Source organism: Ambystoma mexicanum, chromosome 5q (genome assembly GCF_040938575.1).
Source record: "Ambystoma mexicanum isolate Mex_15411 chromosome 5q, UKY_AmexF1_1, whole genome shotgun sequence".
NCBI lineage: Eukaryota > Metazoa > Chordata > Amphibia > Caudata > Ambystomatidae > Ambystoma > Ambystoma mexicanum.
This window is the reverse complement of record NC_090933.1, coordinates 255,899,369-255,920,487: the sequence shown is the minus strand read 5'-3', so window position 1 is coordinate 255,920,487 and position 21,119 is coordinate 255,899,369.

Genomic DNA, 21,119 nt, shown 5'->3' with positions numbered 1-21,119 from the left:
CCACTTTACCCTTAAGCCTTATTATTTTTCTACTCCCAGGGCTAAGGTGGGCTTTATCATCTCACACCTTTCCGGGAATGTATTAACCTGGGCCACACCTTTAGTTAATGCCGGAGATGCCCTCCTGGATGATTATGATGGGTTCATTCAATCCCTTAAGACCATGTTTGACCGCCGAGAACAGGTTTATACTGCTCAGGAGCGTCTTCTCGATTTCCAACAGGGCTCTCAGGACATGCTCACATATGTAACACGATTTAAGCAAATGGCTAAAGAAGGAGATTGGTCCTCAGAAGCCTGCTTCACTCTTTTTTTTTCATAGAGGCCTAAATGAAGACATCAAGGATGAACTAGCCAGAGTTGCTCATCCAAGTTCATTCCAAGCCCTTATGGATCTCGCTCTACAGATTTACTTCCGCATCCAGGTAATAAAAGCAGAGAAAAAGAAGACCAAGTTGCCCTTCCAGAAGAACCCTATAGAGACATCCTCGAAGTCCAAGTCTGTTCCTGTCCCTAGTATCGAACCCGAACCCATGCAACTAGGGGCCTTTCGTGGACCCATCTCCCCACAAGAGAGAATGCAAAGGATCCATACGGGCTTATGCATGTATTGCGCCTCGGACAAACATTTAGTGAGAGAGTGTCCTATAGCTCCTCCTCAGCGTTCGGAAAATGCCAGCTCCCGAACCTAGATGGAGCACAGTTTCGGGAGAGTGATGTTTGCTCCATATCTATTCCATTCTTGAACTCTCCTGGACAAAACTATCTGGTGATTTTACAGGCTTTTCTATCACCATCCAAGAAGGAAACCTACCCCATTCTGGCACTGGTGGACTGTGGAGCTATGGGAATATTTATAGATCAAGACTGGGTCTTTAAACACCATATTCCATACAAATCCCAGGATATCATGCAGCCTGTAGAAGCAATTGATGGAAGACCCCTCTCTTCAGGACCCATAACCCTTCAAACCAAGGAAATTGAGCTTGCTATAAACCACTATCGAGAGAAGATAAAGTTTGACATCATTAAGTCCGCCCATTACCCAATGGTTTTGGGAATGCCCTGGCTACAGAGACACAACCCTTACATCAATTGGACAGCAGGATCCTTATTGCTGGGTTCCGAATATTGCATGTCTCATTGCTTACTCCCGGATCCCTTCATGACACCATCGGAAGGAGTTTCAGCAAATCATCAGGGGCCGCTCACAGTCTCAAATATCATCCAGGTTCCCAAAATCTATCAGGAATATTCCGATGTGTTCTCTTCTGCTATTGTTCAAGCCTTGACTCCTCATGGACCAGAAGACTGTGCTATTGATACCGAACCTTCGACTGTGATCCCCTTTGGAAGGATGTTTATCCTATCCAAACCTGAAAAGAAGGCCCTCTGTGAGTACCTAGATACAAACCTTCAAAATGGCACCATACGACCATCCAAATCCCCAGCCCGAGCCTCACTGTTTTTTGTTCCAAAAAAGCACACCAATGAGCTCAGGCCTTGTCTTGATTATCGAGGTTTAAATCAGTGAACACTCAAGGATCGCTATCCATTGCCCTTGATCGCAGATATCTTGGAAGCTATAAGAGGAGCCGTAATCTTCACTAAGTTGGATCTTAGAGGTGCCTACCATCTGATCCGTATTAGAGAAGGAAACGAATGGAAGACAGCCTTTAGAACACCTTTTGGTCATTTTGAGTACTTGGTCATGCCCTTCGGACTTGCAAATGCCCCAGCGGTCTTCCAACGCTTCATGGATCGGGTATTTTCAGACATGCTATTCCTCCTCGTCATCATGTATCTGGACGACATCTTGATATTCTCTAAGGACCATCTGAAGCATGAAGAGCATGTTAAGGCAGTGTTACAACGGCTACGCGAAAACAAACTCCTAGCAAAACCAGAGAAGTGTCTTTTTCATGTTTCTACTGTTCATTATCTAGGATTCGTCCTTAGTCCAGACGGTATTGGAATGGATCAAACCAAGGTAAAGGCCATACTATCTTGGCCGACTCTGACCACTGTGAAACAGATTCAATCCTTCCTGGGGTTAGCCAACTTCTATCGGAAATTCATACCTTCCTTTTCAGAGATAGTTCAACCGATCATAGCCTTGTTGAAAAAAGACGCTCCCTTTCATTGGACAACAGCCCAAGAGGAGGCATTCCAACGGCTAAAAATTGAGCTTACACAAGCTCCCATCCTGGCTCAACCTGACATCAACCAAACCTTCCTAGAGAGACAGACTGCTCTAACAACGCCATCGGAGCGGTTCTAAAACAGGAATTCGACGATGGCCTAAAACATCCTATTGCTTACCTTTCACGGATGTTAACTCCCAGTGAAATCCATTACTCTGTTTTAGAAAAAGAACTGCTAGCCATCCGTCAAGCCTTCAGAGAGTGGCATCATTTACTTCTAGGAGCAAAACATCCAGTCCAGGTACGCACAGACCACCGTAACCTTCAAGTATTACAGGCAATGTAGGAACAGCCGACAAGCCCATTGGGCCTTCTTCTTTGCCCAATATCAGTTCCAATTTCATCATGTCCCTGGAACACAGAATTTGATTGCTGACGCCTTATCTCGACGTCCCGACTACGAAACCCTTGAAGACCGCTCGTTCCCTAAAATGTTCCCACACACGATATTCGTGGCTCAAGCAAACAGCCTCCTAGACGATGTTCGAATACAAACACAGTCCTCTGAACTATGGGAAGAATATTCAGGAAAGAACCAATGGAATCTCAGAACTAAGGATGGATACCTTTTCAAGGATAAGAGTTTAGTCATCCCTACACAGAAACTACAGCAAAGGGTATTAAATCTCTGCCACAATACCCTTCACTCCGGACATCGTGGTATTACAAACACCCTCCATCTTATACAAAGACAATTCTGGTGGCCGAGAATGAAGTCTGACGTACGACTGTACATTCAAGCCTGTGCAGTCTGCAGTCAAAACAAGCATGACAACAAGAGACCGGCGGGCCTCCTACTTCAGCCATCACTACCAACAAGGCCCTGGGAGATTATTGCTACGGACTTCATTGTGGAACTACCACCTTCCAGGGGATATACAACTATCATGGTAACCATAGATCTATTCACTCATATGGCTCATTTTACATCCTACATAAACTACCTTCTTCCTCTGAACTTGCTGGAATTTTTCTGGAACACATATTTAGAGTCCATGGACTCCCTTCCATGATTATATCAGACAGAGGGTCTAAATACATATCTCACTTTTGGAAAGACCTCTGCCGAATACCGGGAATACAACGTGCCCTCTCTTCAGGGTATCATCCACAGACTAATGGGACTACCGAACGTGTGAACCAAACCCTGGAACAAAATCTCCATTGTTTCACTACCAAGGTCCAGGACGATTGGTCACTTCTAATACCTCTGGCCGAATTCTCCTACAATAATTCGGTCCACTCGGCTCTCAAGACCAGCCCTTTCTTCTGCAGTCAAGGGTTTCACCCTTCAGTGCTACCTTCCGTCCTCCCACACCTTACACCTGTCCCTACAGTTGATTCCTGGATTGAAACACTGATCAATGTACAAAAAGAACCCAAGGAGCAGTTAGAAAAGGCTCAGACTCATACCAAGTATTACGCAGATTCCAAAAGAAGACCAGGGCCCTTCTACGCAGTAGGAGATAAGGTATGGTTGTCCTTGAGACTACTGCCAAGACATCTACGACCAAATAAACCTGCCCCCCGGTATTATGGGCCCTTTTCCATAAAGTCATTAACCCAGTGGCTTTTCGACTCAAATTACCAGATTCCTGTAGGAGAATTCACCCAGTTTTCCATACTTCTCTGATGAAACCATACATCCGGACTTCCCGGACTAACCTCAGACCCAATCCTGTACTGGTCAATGACCAACTAGAATATGAAGTCTCCAGATATGTGACTCTAGATATAAGCGTGGTCAGCTCCAATACTTGGTGGAATGGAAAGGATATCCTCCCAGTGAACGCACTTGGGAACCAATCTCAAACTTAAATACCCCCAGGTTTCTCAAGAGGTTCCATCTCATACACCTGGGCAAACCAGGCGAGACAGGGTTTTGCAGGAGGCATGCTGTCATGAGCCGTCAGACACGCCCCTTCTGGACCTCCTGGTCCTTGACACATCAGGGCTTACACTCCGTGCTACTTCCAACATGGCCGTTAAGCACCAAGCGCTGCCTCCCAGCCTTTACGTCCGATGCAGCACGTCCTATAAAGTAGCCACGCCCCCGCGGGCCCGCGCATCTCAACGCTACTGATTGCTATGGCAAGGCGTGTGCTCCGTAAGTTCGCTTTCGTGGAACTCTGTTTATTCCTGGTTCCCAATCCCTCCGTCTTCTCCTATAATTCTCAACCCCGCCTTTCCTGTCATCCTTCCGGACTCTGTGTACCCGCCTCCGAGTACACTTCTTGTTTCCTGGGCTTCCTGGATGTTTCCTCGATCCCGGACACTGAAGTTGAACGAACGCTGGAAGCCAACGACGGCCGAGCGGGGTTATATAAAACCCGAACCGTAAAGAAGAAAACTCCTCCCAAAGATACCGGCAAGCAGCAAAAACAGGTGAGAAAAGGGGAAACCTGTGACACTGCAGGTCCGAATCGCCTGAAACTCGATGACAGAGACGATCTGCAAGGAATCTTCTTACCTTGAGCTCAGTGGGACCAACCAGCTCACCAAACACCAAATGCCGGCCTCCCTCTCCTGGTCGAATTCGCTGTGTATTGCTGCAGTGAACCGGATAGCCAGGAGGAACGGAACCTGTTTGGGTTTTAAGGTGGACCCCTTTTATTCAACGTTTTGCTCCGCTGCTGGCTTCTTCCCTGGGCAGTGCATGACCCTCCAGCCGTCCCCCTTCTTGTCACCACGACAGTCGTTTCAGGAACCGTGAGCCTGCAGGAACTGCCAGGAACAACTGCCTCAGCATTCTTCTCCATTTAAGGTACTGTGCAAATCCGGTCGTTCATTCCGTCCGACCACGGTGAAAGTGCTTGAAATCTTTCACCTCTCCAAAGGCTTGTCCTTCTCTACTCCTTTGACTAACTTTTCCTCCGACAAACTTAATTTTGAACTCTTGGTAAAGACTTAACCGCAAACTACTTTGAACTCTAAGATCCTCTGCAAAGACTCTGAACCAGTAACATTGGCCCAGGCCTATTGACTTGAATCCTAGTTGTAGTAGCCTTTTCTAGATTTCCCTGCCTATGACTTGTTGATGCTGTTGATTTTGAATAACCTTGTCTTTCCTCCCCATTTAAATCGCTGGAGTGCCATTTTGCTCACACTTCATTTTGAGCTTAACTTGTCCAGAATTGATTGGGTGTTGTTGTAGTGTATTAAGATTGTGATTTTCTGCTGCTTTATAATAGTGAACTGTTTTATAACTGAAGGTGTAAATACATGTATATTCTTTTACTCAGAAACCTTGAATCATTGTTTGTTTGAACCATAGTAATTGCTGTCCTTTGTGTAACTTCTTGTACTGCTCACTTTACTGAGTGAGCAGTAAGATAAGTCTGGCTGCTCAGCCATCACTACCACTTTACTATGTAATACAGGCTTGTACCAAAGGTGAAATTGAACTTACACGTGTAGTCTTAATTGTGTGTGGTGTACCCAAAGGGTACTGCTTATGATTCTGCCTAACAGTATTCATTGTTCGATTAACTTCCCTGATATCTATCCTAGTCTTCTCATCCTTAACGTTCCTGTCCAGACCAACTTTGGCAGCTGTTTGAACCAGGATGCATTTTGAACTATTCCTTCTGTTCCACCAATGCGGAGGGCTGATATTGTTCTGATGGCATTGTTGAGCACTATGCTCACACACACTAGCACACACACTAGAGAGACTAGAGGGTATATTTTATGGACCTCTTTAAATAGCCCTCTTCAGCCTAAAATAACATGGTACATAAACTTTGTTTAGATGGTCCCTTGTCTTTTCACGCTTCCAACGTCTGGCTCATGGATCTACTAATGGTTATTCTCTGAGTCTCACTCACTTCCAATTATCATTCCTCATACAAAAATTTACTTTTTACTAGATCCTTAATGTTTCTATACAAAAGATATACATTTATTTATTCTAACAAAGACACAAATTCATATAGAAAAAATACAAATTGTTTAAGAAAAAACAACACAACCATTGTTGTTAAACTAAGAGTCTGATCAGTCCGTGGAAACTGTACATTGCTAATTGATTTTTACTTCTCAAACATAATTCATCTAATATGTTATACTGCTCATCCTCAAACATGAAGAAAACATAGAACAGTCCCTCATTTATGTTAATTCTAGTGATTTTAATCAATCATCCATTTACTCTAACAATTCACACATCCTGACATGTTTCATTCCTCAAAAATCTACACTGCACACTATATCTAGGAAATTCTTTAGGGGTGTACTTTTGCCACCCTGAGCAAACAGCTTTTTTTCTGCTTAATGATTTCTTTTTCCGAAGTAGGTTGGGGTAAGAGGTTCGACTCCTCACTTTCCAGCCTTTTTTATTTCTATGCCAGTCGTGGTGTCTTCCTGGAAAGACAGTAGAGAACTTTGGTTTACTATTAACCATGCTGATTACACTGTAGTTTTAACAGATAGTGTGTCTTAATCACAGAAAGGAGACAAAACTTCCTTTTGATTCCTTACACAGTCTCTCTCTCTGGAACTGCTCTTGTGAGTTGGTCACATAGTTGGTCCCATTTAGCATAATCCCTCACTTATCCAGATTTCAAAAAGGGGTTATTACACTCCCCTCCTTCTAGCTCTGATTCTACATAGGCTTTACTCCATTTAAGCCTTATTAAATAGTTCTTCTCTCTCAAACGTATACTTATTTCATCAACCCAGTTTAAGATGGTTATGGTCAATCACTTACGTTGTTGAGCAGTATGACATGGTCCCCAATGTAGAGCTTGGACTTCTTTGCATGTCTCTTGGCACTTATTCTTTCATTGACTCTCACCTGCTTGCCTGGACCAAACCATTGTGTATGTACTTGGTTTGAGTCAAGATGTGGTGAGGTATTGATGACCATAGTACAGTGTTGTACATAACGACAGCTGGGAGGACTCTGGTCGATAGATGAGGGGTATTCCTGTAGTTCCGATAAATCTGTATAGCTCTGCTTGCTGTGGGAGTTCTTTTGCTTTTGCAATCCTGAGGACTTTGTTGATGGTGCTCATACTGCATTGTCCACAAGGCTTTATGGGGCCTGGGATCGCTCTACCTCCAAACTCCAACGTTCTCTTCCAAAATATCTTCCTTCTCGAGCTCTGCGCTCATCCACCTCCAAATCTCTAAGGGTCAAACGCTTCTCCAAGCAGAGATTTGGGGCAGATCTATCTCCTTGGCTGGGGCCTCCATCTGGAACAGCCTCCCTGCCTCTCTCAAACTTGCGCAGAACCACCTCCAGTTCCTGAAGCAACTCAAGAACTTCCTTTTCACTTCCGCTTTCTCTCTTCCTCTCCCCTGCTGATGCGCCTGACTGCTCTGTGCACTGGTCACCTTGTCACCCTCTGAACTTGGGTCAAGGCTTCTGCATGTCCAGTTACCCTCGCACTGCCTCCAGGCTCCCCAGCACTCAAGGTTCTGTATCTGCATCCCTAAAGTCCCTTCTCTATGCACTTATGAGCCACCCACTGGCTGCACTTGTGAGTTAACTGCACTTCCCCCTTCCCCGGCAATTCACCCCTTTCCTCTTCAACTCACTTGCGCGATCTGAATGAGACAAGGTTTAGTAAGATCATTCTTTTGTCCTCCCTTGTTTCCCCCTCCTTGTCTTGTCGCAACTAGGAACACATTTGTACAAGTGCGTTATAAATGCCACATCATATCATACCTGGATGTCCCTCTTGGTGCTGAGCACATAGGTTCTGGGCTCGTGGGCGCTCCTGCTGCTTGGCATGAAAGGCCTGTTGAGATGAGTTCTTCGAACATCTTGCCGATTTTCAGAAACCTTACATGTGATTTGGTAGGGATCATGCCTTGGTGTACTTCATGAGCAAGGTGATTATTCAGTTCTGCAGGCATCAGGGATGACTATTTTCTCACGGCTGAGGTTGAGGCTGTCACTTGATATTGACAGTTTTTGGCGTATCCAGATGTATGTGATTAATCCGATTCCGAAAAATTCAAAAAGAAAATTCCGATTTCAAAATATTCGTAAAGGATATAATCACAAACATCACCACTGCTTGCCATCCCCCTCCAGCCACCTCCATAACCCTAATACATCCATACTTACCTCGGTGCACAGTTTACCTTTGCTCTTTCACTGCAACGCTCACCCTGCAACGTAAATTCCACCTTCGCATTAAGAGGTGGAACTTCCACCGCAGGGTCCTTTTCTTTTTTTTAACTCTTTGTCCTACGCTCTCCTTTTAATGGAAGCGGGGGACTCCCCAGAAATACCTGAAGTACCCTATTGTCAATCAAGGGGAGCAAGAGACACCCCTACAACCTTTGCTCTCCTTAATCGACAATACGGTTATTCAGCATGTTTGGCTGTTCGATTTCTTTTGTGGGACTTTTTCTATGGCTTCCGCGTAGGGCTTCTGGGGCCTGGGGCCTCAATATCTTCAACTCTCTCTTCCTAAATATCTTCCTTCTCAAGCTATTCGCTCATCGGCCTCCAACTCCCTCAGGGTCAGTCGCTTCTCCAAGCAACGAGTTGGTGGTAGATCTCTTTCTTCGGCTGGGGCCTCCCTCTGGAACAGCCTCCCTGCCTCCCTGAAACTTGAGGAGAATCATCTCCGGTTTTGGAAGCACCTCAAAACCTTTCTCTTTGCTTCTGCTTTTTCTCCTCCTCTCCCCTGCTGACCGCCTGGCTGAAACTGCACTGGTTACCTGGCCACCCTCTGATCTTGGGCCAGGTCCCTCCCCCTTCCTGGCAACGCCCGCACTTGAGGACTGTTTTCTGTATCCTTACAGTCCCACTACCAGCACTCAACACCTTTTGTCTGCACTTACCCTTGCACTTGCCACCTGCTGGCCATACTTTACTTATTATTATTTATTCTTTTTTATCCCATGTACTGCACTGTCCCCTCCCCCTCACTTTCCCCTCCCCCTCACTTTCCCCTCCCCCCCTTCCCATGCACTTGCACGATTTGAATGACACCTGGCCTAGTAGGATCACTGTCTTCCCTCTGTTCCCCCTCCTTTTCCTCACAGTGCCTTGAAACACTTGTTTATAGGCGCGTTATAAATGCCATATCATATCATTTCATATCATATTGTGAATATGCCTGTCAGGAATTCGTGGGCTGCTTTTGTGTTGTCTCGGTGTGTTTCAAGAAGATGTTCCAGTTTTCCTCCAATATTGCATTTTTTGTGATTTTTACAGCATTGGTCCTAGAGAGTGGCGACAAGAGCCTCATCATTGCTGAGTGCTTTTGGTTTATTTTTATGGATGATCTGGCAGATATATTCCTAAGTATCTTCTGCTTCTGGTACTTCTGCTGTGGTTAATGGTCTTGGATATTCCAAAAGGAAATCCGCTGGGTTATCGGCTCCCGCTTAGTTATTGAAGTTAAAATCATATAATTGTAAGCTCAGGAGTGCAGATCCTGTCAGGATGGGATTCAGTGGTTTGTGGTTCATGAACGCTGTGAGCTTCCTCCTGTATATATACATGTGGAAATGCTGGCATCCCCACAGCACAGCAATGGCCTCTTTCTCAATGTGAGAGTATTTCTGTTCATTTGCCGTTAGTGCTCTGGAGGCGTACGCAATAGTTCTTGCCTCACTCAATTGTGATATCTGAATAAGTAGTGCCCACAACCCCAAGGGGCTAGCGTCTATGTATAATTCAGTGTGTAATGAGGTGTCGTAATATGTCATTGTTTTCTCTGCGGACAGTGAGTCTTTAATATTTTCGAACGCTCTTCAGCAGCGGTCGCCCCACACCCATATAGTGCCTGCTTTCATCAGCTCGTGGAGTGGTTCTGAGAGAGTCGCCAAGTTGGGTATGAACCATCCGCAGTATGTTGCCATGCTTAGATATTCCTGTGGTAGTGGTGAGGTTATGGCAGCTTTGATGTCTACGACCTTTAGAGGATCTGGTGACTCTCCTTCGCTCTTGAATACAAATCCACAGAAAGAAAGCTCTTCCTTGAGGAACTAACACTTGTCCTGGTGTAGTGTGAGGTTGGCGGAGTCCAGTCTCTCCAGCACGGCTACTAAGTGTGTGAGGTGTTCCGTCCTGTCTTTTGCGTACATCAGATTATCATCGCTGATGTTTAATACCACAGGGAGTACATGGAGTATTGTTTGTATTGCATGTCGGAACACTTCTGCGGCTGAGGAGATGTAAAAATGTAGGTGTGTCGTGAACGTAGTGATGTATCATGAGCTTTCATGGTGTTTAAGCTGATTGTACTCCACGTTGAGGTTTACCTTTGAGAAGATTTTTGAACCAGTTAGGTCTGTGATGATTTTGTCCAACATCAGGGTGACATGCCTTTCCCTGATAGTTGCTATGTTTGGCAGTAGCATGTCTATACAGATTCTGACCTTCCAAGGCTGCTTAGGCTTGTGGGTTACCACCATCGGTGAGACCCAGGATGTGGGGCCAGTTACTTTCTCTACGATGCCCGCATTTTCAAGATATTGTAGTTCCTTTGCAACCAAGTCTCTCATATGAAACGGCGTTCTTCGGTATCTCACCATCTTTGGCTGTACTGAGGAGTCTTACGGTCCGTCCTTTTAGGCACACAATGCCCCTTAATAGGTTTGGGTGTTTCGAGAGCAGAACTTGGATTTCATCTGTTTATGATATGTTGTACATGAATCGTCCTAGTTCCTCTGCCGACTCTCAACATAACAGGCATTCTCCCTCAGTGTTCACAACATATATCTTCAACAGTGTCCTGATGTCCCAATAGCACTGGCAGGGGTTTTCTGCTTCTGTGTGCATGGAATAGTGTGCTGTTCGTGTTTAGTTCAGGTTTGGGTCTAATCTTTGAAAAGTTGAGTTGAGCATCACGTTCACTGATGCACCTATGTCAATGGTAATGGTCGTGACTTGCCGTGCTATCTCAATCCCATAGCGGGTTCGCTTTCGTCTTTCATTGTGTCTGCCTTCATCCAGTGCTGAAAACATGTGAACTTTCTGTCGCCTTTCTGTTGTTGCCCTTCTCTGTACTGATGGAGCTGTTTGTATGTCTTTGTTACCTGATTCCTCTGATGTCGAGTCATTTTTGACTTGCACCTGTCCTGTTGTGGCTTGTTTTTTTTTGGTTTGGTTGGGTCTCGGTGGTATGTGACACCTCATTGTTTTGGGGATTATGATATCCCCTTTTTTGCGTAGTGATCTAGTCATCCGCACGCACTGCAATTGGCACTTTATGCTGGGCTCTCCTTTCTCTTGTGGCGTGGTCCTGTGCACCATCTGCACTCTTTGAGGCCTGTGATTGCCATGATGGGACCTTCCTGGGTCTTTCCGGTCATCTTTGTGCAGCGTTATCTGATAACCTCTCAACTATTTCAGGAGGTGCGATTTTTACTTTCTGTCGGGTGTTGCCTTTATGTGCAGCTCTGAGGGAGTTCCCATTGGTGTCCATATTCTAGTATGCGATGCAGGGCGATTCCTTTTTCACTAAGGACAATTTGAGTTTATTCCATTAGTTAACTGGCGTCTAATTTCCGTCTCATTAGTTTCGAGTTCACATGACAGTGCTAACCTGCATAAGCATGTGTGCTGGATATCTATGGTTTCTGTTTTCTCCTGAACGGTCGTGCAAAATATTCTGGATTTAGTTGAGGCCTCTTGGCCTCTTTAGCTGTGTAGTATACATGTGGTGCTCCGCTGTTGGGTGGTGAATTAAAGATTGGTAGTGCTTCATCACCGATGTTATGGAGGAGGTGCAACCCCATTTTTCTTGGGTCGAGATGTCTTTGCAGTCCATTAACATTTCAAATGTTTCAATTCATATGGACTACATACGTCCAACAGATGAAGGGAAGGGTCTGTGCATGGGTAAAATGGGGATATTAGCAACCCAGCTTGGTTCCAGGCTGAAGTACAGGGGTTAACAGAGGCTGCCAACCTGTTGGGTACTGGTGTGCTTATCAGCTGGCTGTATCCCGGAGTGCTGCTTGCATCTGGTGAGGGCATGGTGGATTGGTGATCTTTAGAAGTTAATATTCTTGTATGTGTATATGTTCTTATTGTTGGACGACCCAGTATATTTATTTATTTATGCAATGTTTGTCGGATACCTGTATCCGACAAACAATGCATAAATAAATAAATATGCAGGTATCTAAGAAACATTGCATGTTTAACTAAATACCCCTATTAACATTGAAACTATGACACATGATGCAGCCAGCCAACTGGTTTCAGAGGGGAGCTGCAGGAGCATTGCTGGGTGTGGTTCAAGTAAAATAAAACGTTGCTTATGGCAAACAGAAATCACCCTGTTTGAATAGTACCCAGGCAGGAGGTATTTTTTTATAAAAATGTGATGCAAATTGTACATTTTAAAGAATATCTACTCAGCAACACTGGTCAAAACAATTATCCGCATAGTGAAGTAACTCATCACCAGTGCCATGGAAGTGGTTTAAAGTGGAATTGATATATAGTTTGGAAAAGAAGCAGCATGAAAGAAATAACGCTGTTTAAAACTATTATTTTGGAAATTTCCTTTGATCAGAGGTCAACTGCCAGCTGCGCCCACCCTAAACCCCGCCTCCCCGGGCACCGCCCCCCCACAACTCTGCCCCCACACCCGCCCCTGTTAGATCCCCCCATTTTTTTTCCATTTTCTATTTCCACCACTGATACCAAGTAAACACGGCACTACGGGCTTGTAACCATACTTGGGTAATGATGAACGCAATGCCTTAAAGCCGTAGTTGCAACTACCAAAACAAAAGTGTAAACTGGTGAAACTGCAAGCAGCTAGTTAGATAATCATAAGTCTTTAACATTGCAATGCCTCCTTAATACGGTGCAATGAACCACTGAGCACGTTGTGCAAATTGGTAAATAAGCATCAATGGAAGAATGATGAAACATAATGTCCCAATTCGATATTTCAGAATGGCTATCCTAAAGCACTTTCCTTGCGAGAAGCAAGTGAAACAGTTATACCGATTAAAAATGTCAGTGCCTCCTTAAGGCTGCTCACTAATTCACTGCGCTGGTGGTGAGAAAAGGCATGCAACCGGTCATGAATAATGTGGAATGTAATGCCCCCTTGGCCATCTTGGGGACTGTCAAGAAACTTTAACCACACCACTTGTGAGCCGCCAGCAAAAAAAATCCTAACCATTAAATACGGTGCTGCCTCTTTAAGGCCATATAATTATCCACCGAGCAGGTGAAGAGAAGCCGCCATGTAATCCTCAATGAAAACAGTTACTTAAACTGTTACACTTCTAACGCACCCCACCTGTGCAGGGTAAACCAATAAGGTAGAATGTACTGGCGAGGTTGAGCCAACAATGTTAGCCTTTGTAAGCATCTGCGTGAATTATGGAGATACGGAAAGTGTTTGTTTAAAAAACGAGGAACGGCTGGCTCATGGAGTCCCTTCTTATTTTGAGTGTTTTGTACAGGGGGCGGGCGTGCTGCGCATTAAAAGACTTCTCTGCTGACGTACACGTGTTTTGGGCTCCCTTTCCATGACTGTGAGCCTCTTTCGTGCACCAGCACCCCCATGGCTAGCCAACGTTCCTGAAAAAGGGATTGAGGAGAAAGGAAGGGAGGGCAGTTGACAGGACAGTGCGAGGGCACTTGGAGGAAATGGGAAACGTGAGAAGTGTTTAGGTAAGACTGTCAGGCACCACGGCCTTATTAAGGTGGCTGCGTTTAGCATGGTCATAGGAAACAGGAATTCACTGCAAATTAACACCGGTTTAAAACATCCATAGCGAGGCTAGCCCTTCAGCCACCGCATGGTGCTCGGTGGAAATGAGCATATAACTAACTGGTAGCACTAATTAATTGCCGTAAAACAGGTCACCTTTATTTCTGAGTCCATTTTCAGGTGATCCCAGCAATTGCCTGAATCCGAGTGAGCAAGTCTCCTAAACATTCCTTCCGGGTGGGCCGCAACCATTCTCAAGCATTACATCTGGATATGAATTTCCTTGCTGTGCCCATTTCTTTCAGGTGACTTCCCGTCTATTCTAAGCATGAGTCCTTCTGGGTTAAAACCTGCCTCTGGTGGTGTCTCCCACCCGGAACCAACTGTTCACTCCCATACCCTCTATGGAGCAAAGCCCAGGCCACTCTTCAGTTGTTGAGGGGCAACTGTCCTTAAGAGTCAGAGTGCCCGTCACACCCGCCCCGATCGGCAGGTATTCTTCAGAGCTGCCCACCATGATATTGTTCTCCTCAGCTAGGATCACACAGTAACTCAGCCATGCTTTTGGGGTGGCCACCCTACAACCCACAACAGCCCCATCCCTAGGGAGCCATACTTACCGTTTCATAGTCCTAACTACATCTGGCCCTTCTCAGAGCCCCAACCATACCAATCCCTGCCTGAAAAAGTCCTTTGTTCCTGGGGCCGGGAATTTAACTGGAACCTGATCGAAAGCCAAAGGGTGCTCAAGCAACGCCCCTCTGCCCCTTGAGATCACCTTCTTACCACCTCCACTCCGGAGGAGTGGACCTAACCCGTGGCCAGTGGGGTAGCCCACTATGCTGGCTGCTCCTCTATGATCCCCTACGAGGGCAAGAGCACCCTGTGAGTAGATAAAGCAGTAGCATGCTATGGTAAAAAAATGCATTGTAAGCAGGGGTGTAGGAGACCCATAAAATCTGGGGGGGACAGGGGACACCTTGGGGACATTCCTTTTTTAATTTATTTATTGTGTTTTAGTCAAAGAACTCGACTTTTCACAAAATTTAAATAGCACTATGTTCAGTATTAAATTACATATATCATCACTATATAAAACAAGAGAAAAGAAGAAAAGTACACCGAAGAAAATGAAGAAAAAGAAAAGCAGTTCAGAGTATAAAATCCTCCCATCGATGGACATTTAGAGAGATCTTTTATAATACTCTCACCTGCGCTTTAAGTGCAGATGCTTGATGGATTTTCACCAGCCCATTCTATCCTATTCCACCTGAGCCCCTTTACAGCAGTGTATGGGCTGCAATCATACCTCAGCACCAGGGTATTTACTGGATTTACATGGATTGCGGAACAAGTGCTGTTTTGAATCTCGAGGCTCTGCTTTATTTTTTTCTCGGTCACCAAGATGGCTTATGTTGACCCCTATTAAAACCTGTCTACAATGCTTTAGTCAGCTGGTAGTGCGTACCAAAAATGCAGTCTTAAAACAAGCACAGGCAACACCATCCATTTGGGCTTTAATGTAGGCATGGAAAAGGCACTTGCCAAGCACTGCCATAGTGGTATTAGGTACCCACTGATGGTAGCAGCTGAAAAATGGTGCAAGTACCTGGACATTTAATAGCAGTGCCTGGCAAATTCCCAATACGTATACACAAGCAAACACTTGCCATTGCTGGTTTTTAGCAGGACTTCAGTGAAGGAAATGCATAGTGCTAATAGAGTGGATGAAGGCATCCCTGGCTAAGACATTTGTATTACACTAGTAGTATGTTCCCAGCTCCAATTAAGTTATTAACTACACAGGGCTTTGTAGTCAACACCCCTAAGTCAGTGGCGTTATCTAAACCAGAACTGGCAATTTGCATGCCCTTTATAGAACATTGTATTGTTTTTTTAAAGGAATAGGTTATGGTGTAAAAGGAGTCTGCGGCATCCATCCACCAAAAACCCATGAAAATTGCTAATATAGCCCGAATAACATGATGCTGTGTTGCAAGGCAAGATTTCACGCACCCTGGCACCAGCTCCCACTACAGGACAGGTCAGAGGTGAATATATACCTCATTTAAGGTTAGTCCTGACTTCAGACCTATGCTGCAGGTAGGATTGAGTGAAAAGGGAGTTGATGCAGGAACATCCTGTTTGACTGTCTCTTCCTGGAGAGGAACAAGACAGGAGCGCAGATGACACTGGGGCAGTGGGAGAGTGTTGAGCCCGAATGCCCACGTTCCCTCTAATAAATCCTCCCATGCCGGCCTGCGCCTGGGAGAGGGGGCCACTCTGAGTATTATCAGGCCCTATCAATGTGCAGACAGGTATGGTGTAGTGTATATATCTGCAATTATTTCAACAAACGACTTCTAATCGTCCTCATGCACGCCTCGTGAGCATTGATCAAGCGTTAGAAGACGCATTTGTGACTGTACCCTTTATCTTGGAATATGAGGCGACACACCATTCTTCCATGTACAAATCTCCCCTCTGTAGCCTTCTCTACGCCACATTCTTGTCTGCTGTACACCCTTTTCTCCAAAGTCCCTTTTCTGCACCCCACACCAAGTCACTCCTCTGACACACTGCCCTCTGCACTTTCTTCTCACTTGTCTGTACTTCTCTCTCATTTGCAAAACCCAAAGCACCTCCTATGCCATTTCTGCCCTACACCACTCTCCCTGTGTTCTGGTCTTTCCTGCACCCCTCTCTCCCCTGCACACACTGGTCACCCCATGCTGCAAACCATCCCTATCTTTCATCTGCACTCTGTTCTTGTTCCCATCTCTCCCCTCCCTTGCTCCTCTCTTTTTCTGTCTTCTGCACCCTTTCTACCCTTTTTCACTTTGCAGTCCCACACTCTACTGTACCCCAGTCCCTCCCTTCCCATTCCCACATGGCCAGCACCCCACAACTCTTATCTGTACACTTACTCAGCACTTTCTCCTCAGTCTTCAGAGCACCCTATATTTCAAAGGTTTTCTCTTGCATGCCTTGCATGACCAACCACTCCATATAGCTTCTCAGAATAAACTGGAACAGGCATGCCAGACCCATGACCTTTAAATGGCCCATTGATACCTGCAAGCGTTAACTCTTAAGAAATAGTCAGGAACATGGATATTTGGAAGGGGGGGACAGAAAAGTCACTAAATCCACGTACTGCCGAGGCTCTATCCCCAAAACCTGATTGCACTGCGACCACTAAGTACGCTGACAGAAACAGCCAGGCTGAATAAAACAGGGTGAAGCTTAGCCAAGACCTACCTTAGGTTTGCACTTGATTTCTTTTGAGAGATGCACAGGATGGGCAACAACAAATGGTTTATTTTGGGCAGGGACAGAGTTCAGGTCTGTGCTGGTAGTATTTTGTTTTATGGAATATAATAACACTTTGGTGGTCATAGTGCTTCATGCTAGATGCTTTCAGCTTCTAGGCAATGCAATAGCAGGTATTACCCTCATTGAAACTGTACTGAATTTATGAAAGGCTGCTGCTGGGTTTGAACTAGAGAAATGCAGGTAGCCCTCATGTCAGAGACCAAGCTTTAGGTGTGGCACCATCCAAACATCAAGCAGGTGTGAGTTGCTGGGAAGAGGTGGAGGGGTGTGCCTTAAGTGAGTCCTACTGATATTAGAGTATACATCAAGTGTTTTCCCTTGCCTGCCTTAGGCATTACTATGATTGGCTCATCCTCATTTTACTTTATACGGTTTCATGAGGATTTCGTGTGCTATGTCAGGCTGATATCTCAGGCAGTGTCTGCACTTTGCAAGCCAGGCCTGGGGTACAGGGAAATCTTGGAGAAAATCCAGTCTTTGCCAGATTGTGTGATCCTGGGCGATTCGTGTGACCTCCCCACTGTGCATTTCATTTCTCTATATGTTCACTTGGGATCACCTAGAAGTGACTCCGTTGGCAATGTACACTATAACGAAATGCCTCAATCGTAAATGTTCTAACAGACTTGCTTGTTGCTCCATTTATGCTGAGCATGTTGAGTGATTGCGAAGAAGGACGTGTCACAGCAATAGATGTCACCTCCAGCTGGGGGACCGGGTCTCATTCTGGGAAGCAGTTATAGATACATTTATAACATGTTTTATGTTTTCTTGCAGAGGCACTTGTCAGGTGTGGTCAGCTTGATCCAATTCTAAGGAGATAAACTAGAAACAACCTCAAACTAACCGGACGGTTTAGGGGCACTAGTGTAAGCAGTAAAAATAATCAGCATGCCCTTCTTCTTAAAAAAGGCAATACATAATGTATTAAACAGTGTTGTGCCTGGCATTTGTATAGAAACTACATGTTCATGTCAATACCGGCACAGATTATGCACCCTTGATCCTCCGCTGTATCATGAATGGCCTCCGTATTTTGTTTGTGCAGCCTTGCAAGCCCATGTTGGCCAATGCTTGGAGCTTAAATATGAGCCCTGGCTGCCCATCAGTAAGGAAGAGCCATTCTAATGTGATGTTCCTCTTTGGCAGGGGCACCCTTTCATGAATTGAAAACCTGAGAGCGACAGGGCCCCAGGTTTTTCAATTCATGAAAGTGTGGCAACGTCAGATGTACAGTTTGTAAACACGTGCATCATGTTGCAAACTGATCAGGGCATCCTGGCCTCTTAATGTTTCATCATGAAACCTTAAGAGGCCAATATTCCTGATCAGTTTTGCAACGCGCCACGCATACCTAGAAACTGTATACCTGACGTTGGCAATGGCACATTCCCTCTAATAAATCCTCCCTTGCCGCCCTGCACCTGGGATAGGGGGGCCACGCCACTTGTCTTACCTTAAGGTAGCTGAGGACTCAGGTGGAGGTCGAGTCACAGTCGGACTAGGAGTCTGGCTCACTCTGTCTCCCTCAATAACACACACTGTCACAGAGTCACTGGAGTATGTATCGCTGCCTGGCTTCTCATTCGTTCAGGAAAAACAAAGGCTGAGGCTGCGCAGCACTGCACTCCGCAGGCAGGGCACATGCAGTTTGTCCCCCGGCCTGGGCACGTTTATTATGCGCAGGCGAGGGGCACCGCAAAAGAAGTTGCAGACAGTCTACTTTAACTTTTGCAAGCTGACATCGTATTTTACACGCTGCAGATACTTGCCTGGTGTTTCAGGGACATCTAAACCACCTGACCCTTTAAGATGGGCGAATTCAGATGTTGGTAATGAGGATCCCATTAAAAGCAAATTAGATTACATATATTCTGGCGGTAATGAGCAATTACTAGTCCGCCCAACCTATTCAAGATTATGAAATACCTTTGGTTTTTCGTGAGGGTGAAGCTGATTCCAAGGAGGGTGGCACCCCTCAAATGAGATTGATGTGAAAGGTGTGGGGCTTACTTTTAGCGCTTTGCGTAAACACATTTTGGAGAAATGTTTATTATATTTTGACCAGTTTGTCAGGGGCGCAATGAAGCCATTCTAGTCGGCACCATTTGAGAATGCCCTTAAGTACAACCTTGTAGGCAGCCTGCAGATGTTAATCTTCCCTATTTCATTGTCTCTCATTTTACTGTTCTAAGCGAGATAAAGGGCTCCGTTGGGCACATGTGACATGTGATTGACTCCTCTTCTCTACTGGTCTTTAAGAGGGACCAGTGCTTAATAATGGCTACCTGGGTGCATCACCTATGTACAGGGGCTGCTTTTCACATAGGTTTACGCTTTATAAAACCCATGCATCATACATTACACCATTCTGTGGCAGACATTTGATGGCCGTCAGAGGAACAGAAGGTTATGTAGGCACAACCAACATGTAACTGCCCCAGCCCTACCACAGTCTCTGAGTACCAGCATCTATAATACTTTGGAATATTATAAATCAGTTTTTCTTTTACTGCCCGCAGAAAGATACATGGACGCACCCGACCCACTGACACGTGACTGCCTCCACTCCCCCAGCTCTGCCTTTCAACGACAGCATAAGAAATGCACACATTTCAATTTTATGCAACAACCCCTCCACCTACCAGCGCTCTGCTGTAGTTCCATTATCGCCTCACCATTTCTCTCTCCCGGCCGTGTATCGCCCCCAGTTTATATGAGGCAGTGTATGCTGGTTCTCCAAATATTGGGCTGAGTTTTGTAGAATGCCAGGAATATACAAACGCGCTAAAATATTGCCACGAGGGGAAGATTTTGTCTTTTGGGACTTGTCTCATATTTCAAGGTGAATACTTTGTTATCAAAATGCTTCCAAAAATCTCACAGGAGGTGACACAGATTGTCGGCATGGTGACTAATGTGGCCAAGAAGGGACAGCAACACTGACACAGCGGCCTGGCAACAAAGAGCGTACCCTGGCATTGACCGGCCGAGGGAGTGGGGGCATCCGCGGCAGTGGCACATGCAGCTCTCCATGCAGAGGTGATGGAGAGCCCGGGGAGGGGCAAGGGTGGCACCACTGCAGTGGAAGGGGGGTGGAGCGCACACTGGTGCCGCTGTGGCACTGCATACAGCAGGGAGCAGTGGGCGAGTCACCTTGTGTGGCAGTGCATGCATTGTGGCCAAGGGGTGAAGGGAGGAGGCAGGGCCCGCTATGGGGCATTAGGGTGAAAGGAGTCAGAGGGGTGTGTGCTCTGGCATTACATGCACTTGATGGGGGAGAGAAAGGGTGTGTTTTCACACAGTGCTTGTAGTGGGGTGCAGTGAAATAGATGGGTTGTGTTTCGTCACTGCATGCAAGTGTTAAAGTGAGCTAGGGTGTGTGGGTTCTGGGGGTGTTTTTTTTAGGCGATGCATGCATTATGTTGGGGAGTGTGGGTGATCTAACACTGCATCCATTGGGGGAATAACATTATATGGTGTCTGTGCTGGCACTGTATGCATTGTGGAAAGAAAGATGGTTTTGATGGGGCACTGAAAGCGGTGGTAAAAATATGGTGTGGTCTGCCACTTATGCGAGCAAGGAAGATAGAGCTAATGTGAATGGCGGGCAGTCAGCAATGCGCCCCCTTCCTCACAACAGCCCTTGATCCAGGACTACAGCGACAAAGACACCGGATGAAAAGATGTGTGTGTTCTGGCACTGTGCGTACTGGGCAGCAGGGAGAACACCCTGCGTGCTCTGTTACTGCGGGCAAGGGGCGGGGACGTTCTGGTCCTGGACACAGTGAGGTGTTTTATGGCACCGCAGGAATGAGACACACAACCGTGGCACTGAGGTGAAGGCGCTAGAACAGGGGTCTCCGACCTTTACGTTAGTTGAGCTACTTGTAGTGGAGGTCAACAGTGGATAGTTACTAGCGGGTGA